This window comes from Patagioenas fasciata, chromosome 26, assembly GCF_037038585.1.
Source record: "Patagioenas fasciata isolate bPatFas1 chromosome 26, bPatFas1.hap1, whole genome shotgun sequence".
Taxonomy (NCBI): domain Eukaryota; kingdom Metazoa; phylum Chordata; class Aves; order Columbiformes; family Columbidae; genus Patagioenas; species Patagioenas fasciata.
Window position 1 is genome coordinate 6,400,930 of NC_092545.1, and position 6,572 is coordinate 6,407,501.

At 45.9% G+C, this 6,572-nt stretch overlaps 1 long non-coding RNA gene across 1 annotated transcript; it reads right to left on the reverse strand.

Annotated features, from left to right (window-relative positions):
• Positions 1 to 990: 990 nt before the first annotated feature.
• Positions 991 to 6,252, reverse strand: LOC139825643 (uncharacterized). Its single transcript, XR_011735843.1, has 4 exons — positions 6,002 to 6,252; positions 4,049 to 4,180; positions 3,437 to 3,585; positions 991 to 2,623 (listed from the first exon to the last, which is right to left on the reverse strand). It is a non-coding gene; the product is annotated as an uncharacterized lncRNA (long non-coding RNA).
• Between the last annotated feature and the right edge of the window lie 320 nt (positions 6,253 to 6,572).

The following is a 6,572-nucleotide window of genomic DNA, read 5'->3' on the forward strand; positions in this document are numbered from 1 at the left end:
CACATTACCCAGGAGCTGGTCTCAATCACACTCTAATTTTCCAAGGCAGGTATGCCTGTGCCATCGAGGAACCAGTTAATGAACGCTGGGCTGGAACAATACAGGCACAGAAAGATAATATGCCTCATTTTAGCCTGTTCCACACACTCCTCTTGACTGGCACACATTGTAATAACTCAGAATGAACTGACTCCTACATATATCTGCAAAAGAAACAAGGAATTACTCTCCTGGTTTTCAATTCCTTTCCTTTAGAAATTACCAAATTGATTGCACTGTAAATTTCCATTCTGAGGAAAGTCTCTGGCTGCATCAACCCCAGCGCTGCAGTGACGGACAAAGACTGAAGGACGGGGATCCACAGCCATCACAGAGCTCTTTGCAATGGACTGAAGGGTGGGGATCCACAGCCATCACAGAGCTCTTTGCAATAGACTGAAGGGTGGGGATCCACAGCCATCACAGAGCTCTTTGCAATGGACTGGAGGGTGGGGATCCACAGCCATCACAGAGCTCTTTGCAATAGACTGAAGGGTGGGGATCCACAGCCATCACAGAGCTCTTTGCAATGGACTGGAGGGTGGGGATCCATGGCCATCACAGAGCTCTTTGCAATAGACTGAAGGACGGGGATCCACAGCCATCACAGAGCTCTTTGCAATGGACTGCAGGACGGGGATCCACAGCCATCACAGAGCTCTTTGCAATAGACTGAAGGGTGGGGATCCACAGCCATCACAGAGCTCTTTGCAATGGACTGAAGGACGGGGATCCACAGCCATCACAGAGCTCTTTGCAATGGACTGAAGGACGGGGATCCACAGCCATCACAGAGCTCTTTGCAATGGACTGGAGGATGGGGATCCACAGCCATCACAGAGCTCTTTGCAATGGACTGAAGAGTGGGAATCCACACCCCATCCCGTCTTGGTTTAGTCATCAAGCAGCAGCCGAACTCCTTTAGAGACTGTTTGCACGCTTGTTTCTCTACGAGTGGTACCAAAGCCAATTCACTGTAGCTAACGTGGTGCTGCCAGTTGTTGTAATTTTCCATGGAGGTAAAAGCAGCAGCTCGGAGCAGAGCTGGGAAGAACAGCAGCTTTGTGTGGAAGGGCTCAAATATTCTATAGAGTTTTCTTCCTTATTTTCTCATTTTATATTCTGTTTCCATCAGCAGGCTCAGAGAAGGACTGGCAGCAAAATACTAAAATATACTGTGGAAAAACATCCAGTTGCAAAGGCGAAGTACAATCTTGGGTAATAAATGTGACGGTTAATGCATCTCCCCGTTCTGTCCTAGTTTTCCTATACAATTCTGAGATAGGAAAGTTGATCCTAATTAACTAATGATGTGAATTTAGAATGATTTAGTTAAAGCACATTCAGCCTCGCAGGGACACACACATTCATAGCTGAAGCAACTTTAAGCATCTAGAGAGAATGGGTATTGTCAAGAGCAATCAAGTCACGGTGACTTAATGACTTATTTCACAGCAGACAAGAGCTGCCTGCCTTGTGCCCTGGGCCCATCCCAGCGCTGGAGAAAAGCCTCCGTTTTGCTGGGATTTGGGTTTCCAGCTGGGGTGGGGAAGAGTTTGTGCAGTTTCTGCAACGCAGCTGCCAGGTGGTGGCTCGGAAAGCTGGGGAGCTACATCTCCCCTCCAGTTCTGACGTTGTCCACCCCACAATCTAAGGTCGTGTTGTTAATCTACTTGGAAAGTTAATTGGGATTAGTTTTTCTATGTCTAGCTGTACAAACAAGCAGGTTTATGAGCTACAAGCCCTGGCTATGGATTTTAAGCACAAATATGAAAAATGCCTCCCTTTAATTTCAGTCGGCAACCACAGGTGCTTCCTTAATACAAATGATAATCAATAGGAGTCACGCAGATCGGCTGTTAGGAAAGCTGTGCTCTTGTTAAGTTCTTATATTAATTTTACATCCCCAAATTGATTCAGATAATCATCTGAGATTTTAGGTGTTTATCTGAGCCGTCAAGCCTCTGATTCAGAGGTAATGTTGTTCAAGGTATTTAGCACACACACAAACAGCAGCAAAATTCAGGGAAGCTTTGTACTCAAATACCAGCGTATCCTGGGCAAGATTTACCACATGGGGCAACAAATTCAAGGGCAGTGTCCCACTTAGCTCCAAAGCCACTGTTCTTCAATTCTTAAGGCTTTCCTGAATCAGACTGGTTTATTCCAGGATCTTAAGGAAGAAATAATAAAACACGAGCTTGAGTTCACATTTCTGCTCTCTAGTTTCCTGATTCCTTAGTGAGGTCAGCGGAGCTATAGAGACACACACCAGATGGGTATCTAACCCTCAAGCATCAAAAAATCATTGCTTCTTTTAAAAGAACAATGGGTATATGCTGAAACATTAAAAAATCTTCTCTATAGATATGAAGTACTTAGCTCATCACAAACATGCTACAGATAAATACCTAATATCCAGCGTTCTGGCCATCAGAGGGTGGCCTGCTTCCCCTGCTCACAGATTGGCTTTAGCACCGTGCAGATTCAGCAGAGGGCAGAGATCAGTTGTTCCAGCCAAATGAAACATGCTTCTCCTTAATGGCCTCTGAGTTTGTCCCATCCTTCTTACTTTGTCCCTCGGCTACAAGATGATCACAAATGCTTTTGGATTAGACCTTCAGATTTGATTTTGGACGCACAAAAAAAATAACGATTCCTGAAAACAATTTCCCCATGATTAAAGATCCGCTGCTGCTAAAAATATTTAAAGCAGGAATCATCCCGAATAATAGACTTGGCAACATGCACCAGAGTTGACAGAAATTGCTGGCACAGTGCAGAAAACAAACAGCAAAAGACAAAATAGCATCAGACACTGTGAAGCGCTGTATTATTTTTCCCTTTTTACACCGTGCCATCCTGCCAAGGTGGTTTGTGCATCTTTGTGTGGTTCCAGCTAATTGCAAACTCTTCAATAAGATGCTATTTGAGATCTCCCTGGGATGGCACCCACACTCGTGTGCCCCTCATTCTGCTCCCGCCATGAACCACCCTCTCGGTTTTAAATGAAAAACTACATTCAGCAGCCAACTATCAGGGGTGTTCCGTTTTGCAGCTTTTATTCCACTTCATTTGCTTTCCTTTTTCCCCTAAAGAAATGTTATGGAAATAGCGACATCTCCGTGCCCCTCCCTCCCAATGAAGGAGCTCTCTCAAGATACGTCTGCTTGTTAGCGCATGTGGCCACCCATTACTGTCACCGTGCTGCCCTTTATTGATAATTCAGCCACTAATTGGGTGTGATGTGAAAGTACCACTAATGAAGGGCCTCCGAGGGCTCTGACAACACATGGATGAGACCACAGTGGAGATCAGACAAGTTCTTGCGGAATCGGCGCTGTGCTCTGATCCTGGTGGCAGAACCCGTGGGAAGCAATGATGAACCAACACAAACCTGGGCTTTGTCCTGATCTGCTTTTGCGGATGGGCACATCCTCACTTCTTCAACCATTGCCTTTGAGATGGGGAAGGGCATGGAAAGCAGGAGATGGAACAGGTCAAACATCACTGATTTCATTCCTTTGAAAATTATATGCAGGTGAACTATGAGGAAAAACATGAATACTTCAAATGACACATGCATTCAGCAATCCAACTTAGGAGGCTTTTCAATTAAAGGGTCTGAAGAGCCTGGCTAGAAACTGCTAAGAGGTGCACGACTGCAGCACGTTTGGCAGGATTGGGGAAAAACCCTTTGGGGAGCTGAGAAACAGCAATGAAATCAATGGCATTAAAGCGAGTATAGGAAGAGGGAATGACAGAGGGCGTAAGAAAAGTGAGGAAATGACCTTGCTGAAAGCTCAGTACGCTGAAGGATAATAGTGCTGAGGGACTGCACTCCCAGGAATATCAAGCCTGAATGTAAAGGAACCAATTCATAGGGCTGGATGTGAACTTGAAATGCAAAGAGGTGGTTTGCAGGTTGCTAATCCCTGCAGGTTCTGCGAACTTTAAGTGCAGAGGATCAAGTTTGGGGTCGTATTTACACTCACACACAAATACCTACAAAAGCAGAGGCTTTGGCTAAGCCTGGCTTAAAGCCGGCTGGAGCCCAGGGGAGCTTCTTGACTGGCATCCGCAGTTGGGTGTGAGGCTGATGACCATCTTGGACCGACACAGCGCAAGCTGCACTCTGGTTCTGGAAAGGCATAAGGTAGGAATGTAAAACCGATGCAGATGCCCGTCAAGCGATATCAGGTGCTCCTCAGCACGCTTGTGTGTCCAATTAGGAGCGAAAACTCTGCAGCCAGAGCGTATGGATATCTGGTAGGGTTTTTTCCAGGGTCAGAGGATAATGACCTCCAAAGTTTAAAGACCTTCAGCACAGCGGTACAGCAACCCTGCCAAATCCTGCTGTCAGTTTGAAGGCTTGTTAGCAACACTCCTCCGGTTTATCTCCCTGTGATTAGCGAGCTTCCAGTCTCTCAGACCATGTGAAAGAGCAAGGGCTAACAAGCTTCAGACTTCACCTTCCACATAGAAAAGCAACAGCATTTTTACTTCATTTACTTGGTTGTTTGGGGCTTTTTGTTTTGTTTGTTATGGGGAAATGTTGTTCTGCTCACAAATCTCCCTTTCCGAATGCACTGGCAATAATAAGTGTCTCCAGTTACCTCTACTGGACATTTTTTCTTAACTTCGCTAGTATTTGTACAGACACCCCCACATGCACACACACTCAGACGTACATAGGGATCTGATTCTTAAGCAAGCATAACAAGTATCGCGCACACACACAGTAAGGCATCAGCATATCAATGCGAACATGCAACCACCTACACCAGCACCATGAAATGCAGGAATGTACGTTCACACAACCACGTGTTTCTGCAGATATCTGAGTGCCCATGGACAGGAACACGTACACACACTCGTGTATTTGCACAGCCACGTGTGCCCATCTAATGCGGTCTCATGCATGCGCTACAAGCAGAAGTGAAAGGTTCAAAACCTTCTTTCCAGAAGAAAAAATACCCGGCTTGCTATTCACCGATTTAATACTTCTAATTAAAATGCTTCTGGTCAAATACGTAACGTTAACATGAGTTATTGCCAGATGCAAAAATAAGGATTAAAGGTGGGAAAATCCAGTCTGGCCTGACTCTGGGTGCTGGGATTGCCTACAAATCCAGAGTTTGTCCCTGCACTCTGTGCTTACCGTCTGACTACCAGCACCAAGACATCGTGTATACAACAGCTATGGACCTGCCATTGCTCCTACCCTGTGATAGGCTACTCCAGCACTGCAGCAGTTCCTCCCCCTCCCCAGTTTTACTATTCATATTAAATCTTCATCAATGCAGCAGATAAGTCAGCTACGCAGAAAAACACAGGGAAGCAGCTGCGGCTCCAAGTGCATTTTCCAGCAGGACCCAAAGGTGGTGCTGATGCATTTACTGTTAAGAGCAAGAATACTTTGGTAAACACACTTTATTATTAAAGAAAACGTTAAATCAAGTTGCCTGTAGATTAAAACTGTGTGTTGTTTAACTTCAGGAGCCATATTTAAGTCTGAGACCTGCACGTGTGCCTTTGCCATGAACATGGCTGGTGCATCTATATTCCCACCGCTGAGCTGGGTGGCTTTGGCACGTCCCTGGTTCAGCAGCCTGAGCAAGGGCTCCGCAGAAATGGAAGCACGGAAGGACAGGTCCCCCAGGCCTCCCTCAGAGCCTGCTTTGATTCACAAAACCCCTTTTTCATGCTTCTGCAGCATCAGCTTCAAGCATTGGAGGCCACGGCTTGAGATGGTCTGCAAGGGCTGAGAGCGCATCTTGGCAAGGAGCAGAATGAAAGCAGCACTGCGCAGCCCAAAGAGCCTGGAGGAGACTGGGACAGTGAGAGGCTGCAGTTAAAACAACGGGCGGACAGCTCGGATGTGATGCTACAGTCACTGAATGCACGGAATCCAACCCAAACCTCTATAAGAAAGTGCCTGATTTCCAAACTGAAGGGTTACCTGATCCCCTGTGACATCCACAGCTCCCGAGCAGCCCGGACTGAAGATCCCGTCACCCGCAGTGCGCTCAGAGAACAGCACAACAGGAAAACGCTCAGGCTTCAAATACCACTGAGGTCAGGAATGTCGATATCATCACGCCGAGCGGTTTTAGGGAGCGCAGCTTTCATTCAGCTAATGTTTATGGATGATTTCTCTGCAGTATTTAAAGCAAGGGGTAAAGGTTAAGCTCCTCGCCATCCTACCCTGTGAGGAAGATTTCTCTTCTTCCTAAACAGGGTGAAAAGAGGGGTGATCAGAAATTATAGAGGTCAAAGCTGCGAAGACAGTAAAAAAAAAATGACTAAATAAAACCTAAGAAACATGCAAAGTGAAAAGAAAATTCCCATACTATATCTCCTCCACAAGAAAATGCTATTATAGTTTTTAAATCATCTACTTGTGCTGTGACGCCCACAAGAAACGAGCTGACTAAGCCGTCTCCACTCATCTATTTCATGAATTTGAAGAATGAATTGCTTGTGTTTCCTTCTTTCACAAAGACAAGGACACCAAAGCTCCAGTATGGAAG